Consider the following 19,046-nt stretch of genomic DNA (forward strand, 5'->3'; position numbering starts at 1 on the left):
TAGTGCAACTGGTTATGTGTATGATTCCACTGGGAAAATGGGAGAGTTTGCTGAAGCAACCAAAAGGGGCCCAGGGGAGACAAGCTGACACAGCGTGTGCATCTGCGTGTGAGCAAGACGGCCTGAGAGGCAAGTTGCTGTCTGTGAACGAGGCCGCCACTGTGCAGGGCTCGGGAGTATTCAGCATGCTCCAGATATGGCGTCTCTTCCTGGGAGTGAACTGCAAAGCTTTCCTCAGTTTGCTGGGAGGTGATGCTTCGTAGAACCACTTAATCTACACGTAGGTGATGGGGCTGGGATGGGGAAGGAGTGCTTCGCCACTCTCCAGCTTACTTTGTTCATCCACACCCAGGAACAGATGTGGGGGCTTCCCCTTCCTCTCTGTCTGCCCAGCTGAGTATCCAGGGTCCCCTCTTCCTCTTTGGGGTCTATGAAATCCAGGCATGTTGTAGGAAGTTTCCACATAGAGTGAATTGAATGGGACCAAACAAAGTTTTGGGGTGCAAAGAAACAGAGTGTCTTCTGGAACAATCAGTAAGCTCAAATACTGGGGCAACTATTGAAGGGAAGATCCCACTGGCTACAGGCCACACACTCCTGGTCCCTTTGAAGTTTCAGATCTATCCTTGGATTTGTGGGAGAACCTTACTTCCTTTACAAAATTCTTCCAAATCTAAGTCTATGGTATGTGTCCTTTCTGTTCTTAAAGGCACATGTATGAAAACACAAATGCCAGAAACAGACTCCTCTCTTTTTAGATTTGATTTTTGTTTATAATCCTGAGGCAATGAGAACCGAATAGCCCGGTTGCTTACGTGGTGCTATGATTGAATGTGTCCCCCAAAGTTCATGTGTTGGAAACTGAATTCCCGAAGCAACAGTGTTGAGAGGTGGGACCTTAAAGAGGTGATTAGGTCCTGAGGGCTCTGCTCACACGAGTGGATTAAGTGGGTTGGTTAGCGTGAGTGGGCTTGTTACAAAGGCAGGTTTGGCCCCTCTTGCTCTCTCATTCTTCCACCTTCCGCCATAGGATGATGCCACAAGAACCCTCTCACCAGATGCGACCCCTCGACCTTGAACTTCCTAGCCTCTAGAACTGTGAGAAATAAATTTCTTTTCTTTGTACATGACCTAGTCTGTGGTATTCTGTAATAGCAACACAAAATGGACTAAGATAAATGGGAAGAGAAAAAGTGAATAAATGGTAGGAAAAGTATTAGTTTCATTAAAAAGAAATGTTATTCTGCCATACCAGTTCTGTACATTTTTGAGAAAAAAGTCCCTGGGGCCCTGGAGAGATGACATCTGTGTCAGTCCAGCTGCCAGGCACTGTGCCCCTAGCACAGATGACTTGCACGCACAGCCACCCAGGCAAGAGTGTTTATGGGATTCGAGGAGCACAGTGTCTTCCAGGCCTTGGCCTCAGCCTGAGGGGGCTCCACCATGGAGGGCTGGGGTGGAAGACAGGCTCAGGGGGCTCTTGGGCTCAGCACAACCTGTGGCCGTCTCCGAGGGGTATTATCTGGAGCTTGGATTTGGCAGCAGGAGTCTCTGAGTGTTGGATAGTCACAGGGTGAACCGCTGTGGTTCTGGGCGAGGGTACAGTCTTGTTAAAGTGCTCCCAGCCAGAGTTGGACACAAGAGGGAGGAGGCAGAAGAGGCTCCTGTCCCTTCAAGGAGATGACTCCCAGATAGAGCCGCTACCCTGGCCTGTATCTCAGGGCCTCAGGAGGGTTCTCCTAATGGCAGCAAGACTCACAGTACACCCACCCAGTGGTAAGGATGGAGATGGCTCCTATTCTGATAGACTTTCTGTCGCTAGATGATGTCCTCGGCTTGGTTGATACATTCTAGGTTTTCCAGCTGAACTGGTATCGAGCAAGAAAATGATTCCAGAAGAGGAGGGAATGCATAGAAGCATGAGAGGTGTCATGGATGTAAGCATAGATAATTAAACTAATTTTTCACACTGCAAAAGATGAGAATATTACAATACAGTTGCACCAAATACACATTTTTGCTGAATCTTGAATGACAGAAAGCTAATCTGATTATTCAGCCGAAGTCAAGGATGAAGTGATATATCAACTTCTGAAACATAGCAATAAAACATATTATACTTTTATAAAAAATTTGGTAGTTCAATTTTGATAATGTAGTGCTGGAACAGTTATTTCTCAGCATTTTGAAATGCTGTGTCACTTTTGTGGTCAATATGCCATACATTGTGATTCTATGTAAATTTTTGTTTCCAGCTAAAGTGGATGGAGAAAGAAGGTATTTGTGGGCACTTTATTTTTCTCTAACATATTTTTTTCTTCATACTCTTCATTCTTTATTTTTATTTGATATTTTTGGGTGCCTAATTTTCTTGAATCCCCTTTTCTTTTCTGTAAATGCTATATTCTTTATTTTGTTTGCATTGAAGATATATTATCCTGAATGTAGTTGTACATGATTTTTTGGGGGGGGGAGTAACAGCTTTATTGATATATAATTCATATACTAAACAACTCACTGATTTAAAGTTTACAATTCATTGGTTTTTAGTATATTCACAGGGTTGTGTGACCGTCGCCACATTCAGTTTTAGAACATTTTCATCACCCCAAAAGGAAACTTTGTACCCTTTAGCCAACCCTCCTCTTCCCCTACAATCTTCATATATACCTAGGAGTAGAATTTCTGGGTCATATGGTAAGTTCTATGGTGAACTTGTTCAGGAGCCACCAAACTGTTTTCCACAGCAGCTGCTCCATTTTACATTCCCACCCATAGTGTGTGAGTGTTCCAGTTTCTCCACATCCTCACCCACACTTATTTTCTTCTTTTTTAAAAATGTGGCCGGGCGCGGTGGCTCATGCCTGTAATCCTAGCACTCTGGGAGGCCAAGGCGGGTGGATCGCTCGAGGTCAGAAGTTCGAGACCAGCCTCAGCAAGACCCAATCTCTACTAAAAATAGAAATAAAAATTATCTGGACAATTAAAAATATATATAGAAAAAAATTAGCCGGGCATGGTGGCACATGCCTGTAGTCTCAGCTACTCGGGAGGCTGAGGCAGTAGGATCACTTAAGCCTAGGAGTTGGAGGTTGCTGTGAGCTAGGCTGATGCCACGGCACTCACTCTAGCCCGGGCAACAAAGTGAGACTCTGTCTCCAAAAAAAAAAAAAAAGTGTGACTATTTTAATGAGCATGAAGTTGTATCTCATTGGAGTTTTGATTTGCATTTCCTCAATAATTAATGACTTTAAGCATCTTTTCTTGTGCTTGCTGGCCATTTGTACATCTTCTTTGGAAAAATGTCCATTTAAGTCCTTTGTCTGTTTTTTGATTTGGTTGTTTACCTTTTTGTTGTTGAGTTGTAAGAGATCTTTACATATTCTGGATACTAAACCCTTATTGGTTATAAGATTTATAGGTATTTTTTGCTGTTCTGTGATTGGTCATTTTACTCTCTTGATAGTATCCTTTGATACTCAAATGTTTTCCATCTGATGAAGTCTGATTTATCTATTTTTTCTTTTATTGCTTGTTCTTTTAATGTTATCCCTAAGACATTATTGCCAAATCCAAAGTCATGAAGATTTGCTCCTATAGTTTCTTTGAGGAGTTTTATGGTTTTAGTTATTTTATTTAGGTCTTTGATACATTTTTAGTTAATTTTTACATATGGTAGAAAGTGATTTTTATATATGGCATGAGGTACGCATATGACTATTCAGTTATCCCAGCACCATTTGTTGGTAAGGCTATTCTTTCTCCATTGAATGGTCTTGGCCCTCTTATTGAAACTCAATTGACCATAGATGTATGGGTTTATTTCTAGACCCTTAGTTCTAGCAATAGAACTGTTCCATTGATCTGTAGGTCCGTCCCTATGACAGTACCACACTGTTTTGATTATTGTAGCTTTCTAGTAAGTTTTGCAATCGAGAAGTGTGAGTCCTCCAACTCTCTGCTTCTTTGTCATTATTGTTTTGACTATTAGGGCTCCCTTGCAATTACATATCAATTTTAGGGTTGGCTTTTTCATTCCCATAAAAAATGACAGTTTTATTTTCTAATTTGCCTTATGATTTTTTCTTTGACCTATTGGTTATTGGTAAGTGTGTTAATTTCCATTTATTTGTAATTTTCCAAAATTTCCTTCTGTTCTTAATTTCTAATTTCATTCTATGTGGTTAGAGAACAACTTTATGTGATTTTAATAATTTAAATTTTATCTGAGGTTGTTGTATGGCTTAGCATATGGTCTGTTCTGGAGCATGTTCTATGTGCACTTGAGAGGAATCTATATTCTGCTGCTTTTGGGTGGAGTATTCTATAGATTTGTAGGTCTAGTGTTTACAATGTTATTCAAGTCCTCTAGTTCCTTTTTGATCCTTTGTCTAGTTGTTCTATTATAGAAAAGAAAGAATTGAAGTTTCCAACATTTGCGTTATTATTTGTTCCTCCCATAGATTCTGTCTGTTGTCACTTCATAAGTTTCTGGGTCTCAATTTTTAGCTGCACATGTGTTTATAATTGCTATATTTTCCTGATGGATTGACCTTTTTATCATATAAAACGCTCTTCTTTATCTCTAGTAAAATGTTTTTGTCTTAAAGTCTGATTTTAATATAACCACTCCAGCTCTATTTTGGTTACTCTTTGCATGAAATATCTTTCTCTATCCTTTCACTTTCATCCTGTTTGTGTCTTTGAATACAAAATATATATTTGTGGGCATTCATGCTACCAATCTATGCCTTTTGATTGATTGGCATGTTTAATGCATTTATATTTAATGTGATTACTGGTAAGCTAGGATTTATATCTGCCATTTTCTATTTTTTATATGTCTTACATCTTTTCATCCCTCTGTTCCTCCATTAGTACCTTTTGTGCTAGGTATTTTCTGGTATATCATTTTAATTCTGTTGTCTTTTTTCAAGTATATTTTTTGTTATTTTCTTAGGGATTACAAATAACCTGTTAATTTATAAGTCTAATTCTAATTAATACCAGTTTAATTTCAATTATTTACAAAAACTTTGTTCATATATATAGCTCTATTTCTTCTGCTTCCTTTGTCCTATTATTGATATACAAATCATATTTATATTTTGCATCCCCATCAACACAGATTTATAATTATTGCTTTATGCAGTTGTCTTTTAAATAAGATAGGACTACACACAAAAATCCACTCAAAAGGGATTAAAGACTTAAATGTAAAACCTGAAATGACTACAAGAAAACATAGAGGAAAAGCTTCATGACATTGGTCTGGTCAATGATTTTTTTTGGATAAGACCTCAAAAGCACGGGCAGCAAAAGCAAAAATAGATAAATGTGATCCCGTTGAACTAAAAGCCTTCTGCACAGCCAAGGAAACAATCATCAGAGTGAAGAGACCACCTACAGAATAGGAGAAAATATTTGCAAACTGTACCTCTGCTAAGGGGTTAATATACAAACTATAGAAGGAACTCAACTCAATAGGAAGAAAATAATCCAATTAAAAATGTGCAGAAGAACTGAATAGACATTTCTCAAAAGAAGATATATAATTGGCAAATAGATATATGAAAAAAATGCTCAACATCACTCATCATCTGGAAAATGCAAACCAAAACTACAATGACATATTACCGCACTCCAGTTAGAATGGCTATTATTAAAAACACAAAAGATAACAAGTGTTGGCCAGGATGTGGAGAAAAGGAAACTCTTATGCACTGTTTATGGGAATGTAAATTGGTACAGCCATTATGGAAAACAGTATGGAGGTTCCTCAAAAAATTAAAAATGGAGCTACCATATGATCCAGCAATCCCACTACTATTATATATCCAAAGGAAATGAAATCAGTATATTGAAGAGATATCTGTACTCCTATTGCACATTAGCCAATTGTTATTCACAAAAGCCAAGACATGGAATCAACCTAAGTTTCCATCAGTGAATGAATGGATAAAGAAAATGTGGTATACGAGGGCTGTCTGGAAAGTGTCCAGCCATCCAATATGTTCTCGTTATATTAACAATGGCTGGATACTTTCCAGACAGCCCTCATATATACATAATGGAATACTATTCAGCCATTAAAAATGAAATCCTGTCATCTGTAACAACATGGATGAACCTAGAGTACATTATGTTAAGGAAAATAAGTCAAGCACAGAAAGACAAATACCACATGATCTCACTCAAATGTGAAATCTAACAAAGTTAACATCATAGATGTAGAGAATAAAATGATGGCTGCCAGAGCTGGGGGAGAGAGGGATGAGGAGACATTGGTCAAAGGATCCATAATGACAGTTAGAAAGAAGAATAAATTCAAGAGATCTATTGTATAGCATGGTGATTGTAGTTAATGACAATATATTGTATTTTCAAAAAATGCAGAGTGGATGTTAAGTGCTCACCACAAATATGAGAGCTATGTAAGGTAATGTATTTGCTAATTACCTAGATTTAACTATTTGGTAATGTATATATATATTTCAAAACATCATGTTGTACATGACAAACACATACTGTGTTATCTGTCAAAAATAAAATAAATTTTTAAAAAGGAGAAAAAAATTATAAACAAAAAATTTATATTGTCTTTTCTATTTACCTATACACTTACATTTACTGACGCTCTTTATTTTTTCATGGGAGTTCAAGTTACTGTTTATTGTCTTTTTATTTTATCCAGAAGGATTCCTTTAGCATTTTTTATAGGGCAAGGCTACTAGCAATGAATTCTACGATTTTGTTAATCTGGGAATGTCTTATTTCTCATTCATTTTTTGAAGGATAGTTTTGCTGGATATAGAATTATTGATTGTCAGTATTTCTTTCACCACCTTCAATATGTCATCCCACTGCCTTCCCACTGCCTTCTGTCCACCAAGGTTTTTGATGAGAAATTAGCTCTTAATTTTATTGAGGATCCCTTGTACGTGATTAGTCACTTCTCTCTTGCTGCCCTGAAGATTCACTCTTTGCTTTTGTCTTTGGATAAACTGATTATGATTTGTCTCACTGTGCATCTCTTTGGGGTTATCCTACTTGAAGCTAATTGAGCTTTTTGTGTAGATTAATGTTTTCATCAAATCTGGGATATTTAGGAACATTATTTCTTCAAATATTCTTTTTGCTCCTTCTTTTCTCTCCTTCTGCAACTCTGTTATGCATATGTTGGTACACTTGATGGTGTCCCATTGGTCTCTGAGGCTCTATTCTTTTAGCCTTATTTTTTTCTGTTTCTCAGAAGGGATAATCTCATTTGACCTATCTTTAAAGTCACTGATAACATTATTCTGTAAGCTCAGATCTACTGTTGAGTCCCTCATAAAAATTTATCACACCAGTCATTGAATTTTTCAGATCCTGAATTTCTGTTTGTTTTCCTTTCATGATTTATATCTCTTTATTGGTGCTTTTTCTTTGGCAAAACATCATCCATATACTTTCCTTCAGTTCTTTAGAGATGGTTTGGCATACAACTACTGAATGTATTTGGATATACCAAGAGCATAAAAAAGTGGCTATCTATGAAACAGAGTTGACTTTAACTTCCTAGAAGTTCTTTCTCCTCTTCACTTCTTTAGTATCATAGGTGGCTTCATTATTTTCCAAGTGTCCCAGTTAATCAGTGAGAGTCATCCTTCACTCTTCTGTGGTTGCCACGCCTCTAGACTAATACTTGCTCCACTTCCTCTCAAGTTTTGAAGCCACAGGCGATAGGTTTTTAACCAGTCATTTTCTTGGTGTCACTGTCTCCAGCCCCTTGTCAAAATATGGAAGATTAGCTTAATACACTCCTTAGAATCATGTGGTGCCTTCCCAGCTGCCTTCCAAATCAAAGGTTTTGTGGGCTTATACTAACTGCAAGCAATGGCCATCCACTCTTTGCTGAATTTTCCTCATTTTAACAGATCTGTTTTAGTTGGCTTCCCTCTGAGGACTTAGCTAGATTCTGATTGCACAAGCTGGTGTGAGACATGGTCAGTACCACTGAGAAGCACGTTTCCAGATGGTGAGCAAGGGCACATGGAAGAAGATAAATAATGATGCATGGTTTGAATGACCAGTTTGGTAGTTAGTATGATTAACTTTATATGGAGAGAAGTCATGTAGAACTTCATGGAAGTGAAAAACTAAACCAAACCCAATAAAATCCAATGAAATCCAACAACAGACAAAGGCACAGAATTGATCATGGATGAGTAGGAGTAAAAATGTGTACAGAGGAATAAAGGTGGCAGTGCCTGTAGGGGGCTTGAAGAATAGCTGATGTGTACAGGGATGTAGTGAGAGAGAAGTTCGGGAAAGTCACCCAGATTTGGAAGCATATTAAATTCCAAGCTAAGATGTTTGGATGGTATCTGCTGGCAATGGGACTAGAGATGAGTGTTGCATTGAAAACACTTACTGGGATTGGAGATGAAAAAGTGGTATCATGTACCCAAGAGATGTTTTAAGATGCTTCATTGGTGGTGTTTAGGATGGTTTAGGGTTAGGATGCTGTTGAAACAGTCCAGTCTTAGGGTAATGATGGTCTGAACCTAGGCTGTGGCAGTGGGAATTAATTTAGTAACCATTTATTGTGTACCTACTATATGACAAGCATTGTACTAGGTTCTCATGGGGAACATATGTGTAAAACATGGTACCTGCTCTCAAGTCATTCACAATATGTAGGGGATGTAAGGAAAGCAAGTGATGGGGGAACACATTTTATAAATGGACTTGGCAGTTGATTGGATGGGGGTGAAGGACAAGGAAGAGCCTGGGTGACAGAACAATGGTGGGGCATTGAGAGCTTAGAGGGGTCAGGCAGAGATGCAGGTCTGGGATGGGAGAGCCACCTGGCCAGCTGGTGTGTAGTGGAGTGTAAAGGAGAAGCTCAGAGCTGCTTCTGGTTGCTCTCACTGACCCACAGAGTGGGAGAGCAGGAGGCTGCCTGTTTTGGGGACACTAGAACTGACATAATTGATACATTTTTCAGGAGGCCAGCAGCTGAGCCACATAATTAATGTATACAAAATAATAACCTTACTCCAAAGTGTCATCCTCATTAAAAATATTCAGGTATAGGCCACTGAAAACAGCAAATAAAAAATAAAAGCATAAGGTTTTGAAAGTTAATTTTTTGTGAAAATAAAATTAAACCAAGTAAGTATTCAGATAGTAATACATTGAATCAAGTTTATTTCTAATCGCATATTTTTTTTACCTTCTTTCTTTTTTATTTTTTATTTCAGCATATTATGGGGGTACAAATGTCTAGGTTACATATATTGCTTTTGCCCCACCCAAGTCAGAACTTCAAGCGTGTCCATCCCCCAGACAGTGCAGCACCACACCCATTAGGTGTGAATATGCCCGTCTCCTTCTACTCCCTCCCACCTGCCCGACACCCAATGAATGTTACTACTAAATGCGTAGGTAAGTGTTAATCAGTTAACAACAATTTGATGGTGAAGACATGTGATGCTTGTTTTTCCATTCTTGTGATACTTCACTTAGTAGAATGGGCTCCATCTTTAGCCAAGGTAATACAAGAGGTGCTAGATCACCATTGTTTTTTGTGGTTGAGTAGAACTCCATGGTATGCATATACCACATTTTACTAATCCACTCATGTATTGATGGGCACTTGGGTTGTTTCCACATCTTTGCAATTGTGAATTGTGCTGCTAAAAACATTCAAGTGCAGATGTCTTTTTTATAGTATGTCTTTTTTTTTCTTTTGGGTAGATGTCCAGTAATGGGAATGCTGGATCAAATGGTAGTTCTACTTGTAGCTCTTTGAGGATGAAATTATAACTATTTCTGCTACCACTAGATGTCACAAAGAATCAATTTTTAAAAGCCTCTTGAGGCAGTCATTTTGAAACATTTCTTCTTATACAGAAATAAGGTTTTTTAGTATTCACAAGTATAAGGAACAACTTTGAAATTTTAAAATTATTGTAAAGTGCTTCAAATATCCAGAAGAGTACACAAAATAATATAAGCAATGTCTTTTATTCCCAACCAGATTTAACAAATGCTACACTTTTACTTTTTAAAAAATTAACAGGTTTTTTAAAAATAAAATCTTACACTTAATGTTCTCTTTGTACCCCTACTCCATCCCATTCCTCTCATTTCTTACCCACAGACTGCCATTATCTTGATATCAGTGGGTATAATTCCCAGTTATACATCCTTGATGTTTTTATACAAATGATATTTATCTATCTGTAAATAAGCTAGTTTTTTGGGGGTGAGATTTTAACTTAATGTTAAATGGTATCATACTGTAGTTGTCACTCTGCAACTTGCTTTTTTCATTAAGCATTATATTTTCAAGATTTATCCCTGCTGATATATTAATATGTATATCCACTTCATTTATTTTAACTGCAGCATAATATACCATTGTATCCATTCTTCTATTGGTAGGTGTTTAGATGGCTTTAAATGCTTTATTTGTATAAATATGTACATCTATGTGTGTATCTCTGTGCAAATGTGTCCATTTGAGGAAATGGGATGTTTGCGCATTGTCCCTTGACTCTCAAGTGACACTGTACTAGTAAACCAAGGTCTGCCAGACATTCCTTTCTAGGGAATATTATCAATGACAGCATACCTAGGATCCTTCTGACACAGTCTAATGTTGGAACAGGAGAACTAATATGTGAAGTTTCTCTATTGGTTCTTAACACACATTGCCACACTAGAAAAAAAAATTTTTTCCTTGGGGCCATGATGTTTTATTACAAAAATATAATAAAAACTTGAAAAACAAAGTGATCCTTTCTCATTTAATGAAAAATGAAATTTATTGACTTCTATTCATTTAATCCATGTTTTTAGAATTAATTTGTCAATATTAATTATAGCAATAAGAACATCAACACCTAAGATTTTCACAAACCCACTGCAGGGTTTTGCCCAGGTTTTGCTTCACCAGGCCCTGGGCTCAAAACTAGCATGAGCTAAATATAACTCATGACAGTTAAAGTGTTAAACTTTAGCACACATCCAAATCTGATGGAGGGTTTCTTAAAAATGCACTCCCATTTAAGTCATTAAGTCAGGGCTGGGGCTGGAGAATTTGCATTTCTAACAAGCTCCCAGGTGCTGCTGCTACTGCTGGTCAGCACTGGCACTTTGGAAAATGTTGGTGTAGAGTATATAAGGCACACTTGTGCAATGCCTGGGCACGGGTTGTGACCATTCTCAAGCTACTTGATAATGCAAGATTGCTTTCCCAAGTGGTCACATGAGTTTATAATCCTGCCAGCAGGATATAGGCCGTTCCTGTTATGACATGTCCTTTTCCATACTTGGTAATGTTACGCTTCAATATATTCTGCCCATCCCAGGAGTGTAATGTGGTAGTGTCTTTGTTGTTTAACTTGCATTTTCCCTACTAGTGAGGTCACACATCTTTTTCTGCTTATTGGACAATGGATTTGCTCTTCCAGGAATTGCATGTTCATATTATTTGTGATATTCACTATTGATTTCTCTCTCTTTGACTTTCTTTGTTGGATGCATGTGTTGGGAAATCTCTCAGGTGGCTGGTTGCCTTTTGGTTTATGGTCTTTACTGTTTGGCAAAAACGTTAAGTTTTATTTTGTTTAAATGCATCATTTTTATTCATGTTTTATGCTTTTTTGGCCTTATTTAAAAATTAATGAGCTATTATTAATTATGAAAAGAACTTATAACATGTAGTTTAAGGATTATCTTTAAAAATTATTTTCATGTCTTTTAGTTTACATTTTTAAAGTTAATTGTCTTCAAGTATAGTCAATAATCAAGCTGACAATTTAAAAATCAGGTAAAGCACCATTTTACCAGTCATATTGAATAATGAAAATTCTAGTTCATGTACTTTGATATTGCTGAAACGATATTCTAAGTGCTAAAAATGGCATATCACAATTTAAACATCTCAACCTACTTTTACCCTGGCCATTATTTTTGGCCCTTTAATTTGCTGATTAAACACTTCCTTCAAGGACAAAAGGGAAACATCTTTTGAATCAGAGGACTCTGTAAGTTAGTGCAGGAGGACTTACTAGGTGGGAGGCGTGCAGTGAGTGACTTCTGGTGTAGCTAGGCTAATAGTGGTTGGCAGGTGAGAGTTTACAAGTCACCAGAAATCCTTACATACTCCAGCGTGTCTCCTATGTAGCCACACTGGCTGGAGGGACACAGCTAGATACTTATTTGCATCAATACTATCTTGAGATCTCTGATATTATGATTCATTCATGTAAAAGAAAGAGAGCACCTACTATGCGCCAGGCGTGGTACACAAGATATTTTGCGTTGTCCCTACTTTGTTTGTAGGGTAGATGTTATCCTCATTTTATAGAGGCAGAAACAGAAGTTCAGAGAGTTATTTAAGCTTCTGAGATTTCTCACAGCTGGTCATTGAGAGAACCGAGATGCAAACCCAGGTTTTTCTGACTTTACAACTTTCCTGCTACCACTATGTTCTCTCAGAAATATTCCATCAGAACCTACGGTGTTTGTCAACATCACTAGTTATTCACACTTTAGTGTAAAGTGGCCCAAGCTCTTTTACTAAACAATAAAACCTAGCTGAATTGCATAAACTACAGGAATAAATGAGCAGGTGGGCTGGGGCCACCTGAACTTGGCCGTAACACCTTCTGAGAGCCAAGGACAGGGTGGTGTGGCAACCAGAAAAGAGGGAGTTCACTTTGGCCTTTTTTGTAGGGTAGTGCTTCTCAAATTTGACTTTCTTATACGTTAGTGGGGGATTTCGAGAAAGTGCAGATTCTAATTCTTGAGTCTAGGGTGGGGCCCCATATCCTGCATTTCACACAAGCTCGCAGGTGATGCTGGGCCGCTAGCTGAGGAACTAACAAGGCCTGGGGCATACTCAGAACGCAGAGTGGTGGGGGCGGGCTGGAGAGGAAAGGAAATGTGTTTGACAGAGGCTGGGGTTGCTGGAGGCATTTGACGGCAAAGCACCTTCTAGGTAAGGTGGTGGAGGGCTGCTTCAGGTGGGGACATGCGTGGTGGGCACAGGTTAGCAATGCTTTTGGCCCATGCTGCTGCTTCCGAGCCCAGCCTGAGCACAGTGTCACTTTCTCCTTTATGGTATCTGATGACTCATTGGATTCAGTACAAGTTATCCTTATGGATCAAAATCCAGTGGAAGCAGATCATACTGCACAGTGGATTTAGAGATGTATTTGCTTCATTGTCCAGAGATTCTTTGAGTATAGTTCTGGAACATTCAATGTTAAGCTTTCTATAAATGAAGCCGTGAAAGGCTTTTTGTCTAAGCTCTGGTAGCAGAAAGCATTAGAGTAGCTGGCAGCAGATAAATAAGCAAATTACCTACAATTTTATTGTTTTTAATTAGGAAAAAAATGAAGCAGCTTTAATAGGCAGTACAGTGTAGGGAAAGGAGAGAACGTGGAGTCAGAAGAGCTAAGTTTGCGTGTTGTGCCACTTGCCAGCTGAGCAGCCCAAGACAAATCACCTAATCTCCCTGGGCCTCAGCTTCTTCCTCCGCTAAGAAGGGACAGTGCCCCCTGCATCAGAGTCATTGTGAGAGCTGAATGAGCTGACGCTTGCAACAGTGCTTTGTAAACTGCAAGACTGTCTCTCTCTATATATTTATTAATATGGAAAATTGGTATCAGGGAAGGCATAGGCATGGGAGACTGCCTTCCACATAGAGGTTTGTAAAATCTCTTAAATCCCCAAATGAGACCATAATACAGACATTTTTAAATAGGAAACACCTTTGGTGATATTTTGTGTCTTTTTGGAGTGAAAATTCGGGTGGGAGGATCAGTTTGGCCTAAATTTCCTAAGTTATTATTTTAGTTTCTTATTTCACTTGAAATATTTAGATTCAAACAATACTAATCTCTTTTATCAAACTGCTTTCTAGAGTAAATAAGGTAAAGACAAAATATCCAGAGAAAACCAAAGCCAGATTACTTAATGGCTGTAACTTTCTTTCTCTACAATTTTGGCCTCTAAGATGTTCTAACTCCCTATTTTGTTGTTTGGGATGGGGATTTGTTTAGTGAAGAAATTATATTCTTGGGAAAAGGCAACTTGCTTCTGTCTCTGCCTTAGCCTTTGGCTGTCTTGTGCAAACTTAGGTCAATGATTTAATGCCATGAAGTAAAGTATGGACTGAGGTTTCCAGTTCTCTGTCAATCTGTATATTCACACTTCCCAGATTTCTCCCCTGTGGTGGTGAGTTTATGGTGAGTTAGAAGGATGGACATGATATTTTAGATTTCTGTAAATTTAATAAGGTCAGTTGAAACAATCTTCGGTTTTTAAAATAAAAGGGACTTACGTTGTCTGGCTATGGCCATTATGATTTTATTTCAAAATGTCAGTCTTTAAGGATGCCAACTGATGTCTGATAGAACTCTAAATACATCTTAGCAGTGTTCTAAGTGAAGAGTTTTAGAATTGGGAGGTGATAGCTAATTCCCTGAAACCATGTATAGTGTATTTAATGTATTGATTGCTATGAATTGATTCATAGATTTGGCTCAATATATTTTCTACTTCAAAAATATTAAAAGTCATTCAACAGCAGAGCTACTACTAGCTGAGTAGAGAATTCCACAGAGGCACTCATAATTCATGACACTGTAACAACAATTGTGCTTATATAATCCTTTTCCTCCCCTCCACCAAGGTTACCCTGGGTTGGGAGAGGAACTGGCCAATCATACTCTGTTCTTCTATCCCACCCAGCTGCCTACTTTTTCCTCTGAAATTACTGGCTAATTCTGAATACACCCATGCTGTTTCCATTTTTACTTCGGCTGGATATTTATCTTGGTGAGTGTGTTGCTTATGTAAATGAGCACTGTTTGCTTAGTGATACCAACAACCTTCAGAATATTGCTTACTTAATATAGAATCATATATTCTTAAAATTACTTGTAGAAATTGCTCTGCTTATCAGGGATTATTTTTATATTTTATATCTATAAAAGAGCACTTTAAATTTTTTGTATAATTACATACGTCATTACCTGTTGAGCAAGATGTTGGCTTGGAAGAAGGCCTGGGGGGTGCACGCAGAAGGGAACACCAGCATTTGCATGCTAGGAACCTGGACTAGGTCCCTGAGAGCACCCACTTTTCCCCAGGGCTCCGGCAGCCACTTCCTGGTAGTGGCGGATCCATCCTGGGAACGCACCGTGTTTGTGTTTATTGTCGTTATTTACTCTACTCTGGTATCCCACGTTTTTACGCAGACCAGAAACTTGGAAGTCATCCCTGAATCCTCTCCTTTGCTTCCTACATCCAGTGAGGTATCCAGACCCTCCTTCTATTCTCTGACTCTGCCATGTAATCTCCCTGGTTCCAGGGCAGCCCTGTCTAGGCCAGTTTCCACATGAGCAACAGCTAGCAGAATGGTTTCTGTAAAAGTCCATATCTGATTATATGCCCCATCCATGTACATCTTTTGCTTGAAACCCTTGGTTGGCTTCTCTTTGTCCTCAGGATAAAGTCTAAACTCTTCATAGGACCCACAGAGCTCTTCATGATCTGGCCTCTGCCACCATCTCTGGTCCCTCTCTTGCTGTTTGCCAGCCCACGCTCCATGCCCCAGCCTCACTGAGCCCCTTGAAGTATCAAGAAGATTTTATTTGTTCTCTACCCCCTGGGCCTTAAGTACATGTTATTCCTGTTGCCTGGAATATTGCTTCCTAATTTCACCTAGCACACATGGATCTGCCCCTCGGGTCTTTTCACTGTGGAAGGGCCTACCCTGTGCAGCTGGAGTGCAGCCTGTCCTGGGCATGGCTGCCCACACACCATCCTGCCCACACTACAAAGCAGCACTCTAGCTGGGCATGATGCGTCCTCTCCACATCTTGTCCCCTGGCACAGATCTGGTTTGCAGAGAGCAAACAGCCAGCCTGCCCTCTGATGTAACCCTAGGCTCAGGGTAATTGTTCCCGTTAGGGTTCGGAGGCTGGGCCTCCTCCTAGGCATGTCATTATTTGGTTTAAGAGCTTTTGTTCCTCTTTGAAAATCCAGCTCCTTGGCTGTCAAACTGCCATACTCTGTGGTGTTCAACCCAGGGCTTCAACTTCTCAAAGATTTTTTCCTCTATAAGGAAGACTCAAGAAGATAAGTTTTTAATTTTGAACGTAATGACTTATTCCTTCTATGGCTTAACAATCACTTAGTGTTCTTTGTCTCATTTTCCACTGGACTATAAGCTTCTTGATCGCAAGAAACATGTTGGGTTGTGTTTGCTGTTTGTATCTCCAGAGACTAAAGCAGTGCCTGGGACGTAGCAGGTGTTCAGTAAATAATTAAATTCAATGAGTAGATGAATGCAAGAGTGAATGAGCCAAGATAAATATTTAATTTCAAAAATTCAGGACAGTTTTAGATTTACAGAATTATTGCAGGGATAGTATAGAGTTTCTATATAACCTGTATCCAATTTCTCCTCTTATTAAATCTTATACACACATTTGTCACAATGAATGAAGCAATATTTATGCATTATCATTGTCTGAAGTTCATTCTTTATTCAGATTTCTTCAGTTTTTCCCTAATGTCTTATTTTCCATTCCAGGATCCTACATTTAAAAGTTATACCCCCTTAGGCTCCTCTTGGTTGTGACAATGTCTCAGATTTTCCTTGTTTTAATGACTTTGACAGTTTTGAGGAGTACTGGTCAGGAGTTTTGTAGACTGTCCTTCAGTTGGACTCTGTCTAATCTTTTCATCAGGATCAAACTGGGGTTATATGTGCTTTGGGGAGGAAGAGCACAAAGGTGAAGTATCATTTTCATCATATCACATCAAGGGTACAAACTGTCATCAATATGACTTATCACTGTTGATGTTGGTCACCTTGGTCACTTGGCTAAAGTAGTGTTTGTCAGATTTCTGCCCTGTAAAGTTACTTGTTTTTCTCCCTTTCCATGCTTTTTGGAAGTACTTTTTGGACAAAAGTTACTATGTACAGCATAGACTTAAGAAGTGGCAGTTAGATTCATTCTACTTTCTTAAGGGTAGAATAACAAAATAAATTATTTGAAATTTTTCTGCATGGGAGATTTGTGTATTCCTCCAGATTTATGGATTTATTCAATAATTTATTTATGTCAGTATGGATACATGAATTTTTATTTTCTACTTTAGGTTGTAAATTCTACTATATTTGTTACTCAAATTGTTCCAGTTAGGCCATTGGGAGCTCTTTCAATTTGCTCCTATATCCCTTTGACATACCAATATAATTATTATTATTATTATTTTAATATTTCTTTACTTTCTGACACTACAAAAATTCTCCAGGTTCATCTCATGTATTTCCTGCCCCAGTCCTAGGATCAGCTATTTTTCCAGGAATTATTCTTCCTTTAATTAGAGAATGATATTACAAGCCAAGACCTGGATGCCAGTTGCTACTGAAGTTTGTTGCTTTTAAGCTTTTGCAGCTGATAGAATGGAGATATATGTGTGTATACTAACCAATGTGTGTGTATGTGTGTGTGTGTGTGTGTGTGTGTGTGTGTATACACATCTATAAGTATTTCTATATGAAAATATATGTATCTATTTAAGACAAACATGAGTTTATACTGATTCCTCTCTGAGAATTTAATTTTAAAATTTGTATTGAAACTGGTAGACATAAATCCAACCATATCAATAATTGGATTAAATGTGAAGCAAACAATTCAGAGTTTGTCAGACTGGGTAACAAACCAAGAGCCAACTATACGTTGTCTACAAGAGACATGGAAAACTGATACTGTGCAAATAAACTTTAAGACAAAAATATTATTAAAGAGTAACATAATGAAAGTGTCAAAGTCATCAGGAAAATATAACAATTATAAACATGTATGCATCTAACAACAGAGCCCCCAAATGAATAAAGCAAAATATGACAGAATTGAAAAGGAAGAAGAGGCCATTCAACAATAATAGTTGGAGACTTCAATACCTGACTCCCAGTAATTTATAGAACAATTAGACAGGAAAAACAATAAGGATATAGAAAACTTAAACAACTCTGGCTGGGTTCAGTGGCTCACGCCTGTAATCCTAGCACTCTGGGAGGCTGAGACAGGAGGATCGCTTGAGGTCAGGAGTTCAGGGCCAGCCTGAGCAAGAGCAACACCCCGTCTCTACTAAAAATTGAAAAACTTAGCCAGGTGTGGTTGTGTGTCCCTGTAGTCCCAGCTACTCGGGAGGCTGAGGCAGGAGGATCACTGGAGCCCAGGAGTTTGAGGTTGCTGTGAGCTAGGCTGATGCCATGGCACTCCAGCCTGGTCAACAGAGTGAGACTCTATCTCAAAAAAAACAAAAAAACACAAAAACACACACACAAACTTGAACAACTCCATTAACTAACTGGATCTGACATTTATAGAATATTCCACCCAACAATAGCAGCACACATGGAACATTTTCCAGGAAAGACCATATATATGATAGGCCATAAAATAAGTCTTAATACATGTAAAAGGTTTGAAATCAAACAAAATATGTTCTCTCACCGTAGTGGAATTAAATTAATTAACATAGAAATAAACTTAGGACCTGGGCAGTGATCTGTCCGTTAGCTCACTTATCAAGACTCTTGGCACACTGGTGTTCTATGCATGTACAACTTTATGGTGATACTTTCCTGAGTGACTGCCTGTCTCTTCCCAGTTTTCCCAGCTCTCTGGGTCTCCCCTTTTTGGGCCTTTATCCAGAAAGCTGGGCTTTAGCTACCCTACTCTGCTGTGCACTTTCCACATCTATGCCTACATCTGAGGCCAAATGGTAGAGAACACACAGACAAAAAAGCAACAGGGGTTTGCTCTACTTACCTGGGACCACAGCATCTCTAATCACAGAGAAAGTTCCCCTCAGAGTTTTAGGTACCTGCAGGTCCCCACTAATGATTTTATTGCTATGGAATTATCTTGAGGCTGGTGCTCTAGAAAACAAAACAAACAAAAAAATACAGAGGATTTCTCTCTACTCTCTCAAAGAATGAGGAATCCCCTTTCCTG

At 38.5% G+C, this 19,046-nt stretch overlaps 1 protein-coding gene across 1 annotated transcript in view; it reads left to right on the plus strand.

Moving 5' to 3' along the window:
* The window catches only part of LOC123649860 (DPY30 domain-containing protein 1-like), a 56,307-nt gene that overhangs the window by 23,209 nt on the left and 14,052 nt on the right, over positions 1–19,046 (plus strand). The window lies entirely within an intron of this gene.

Source organism: Lemur catta, chromosome 14 (assembly GCF_020740605.2).
Source record: "Lemur catta isolate mLemCat1 chromosome 14, mLemCat1.pri, whole genome shotgun sequence".
NCBI classification, from domain to species: domain Eukaryota; kingdom Metazoa; phylum Chordata; class Mammalia; order Primates; family Lemuridae; genus Lemur; species Lemur catta.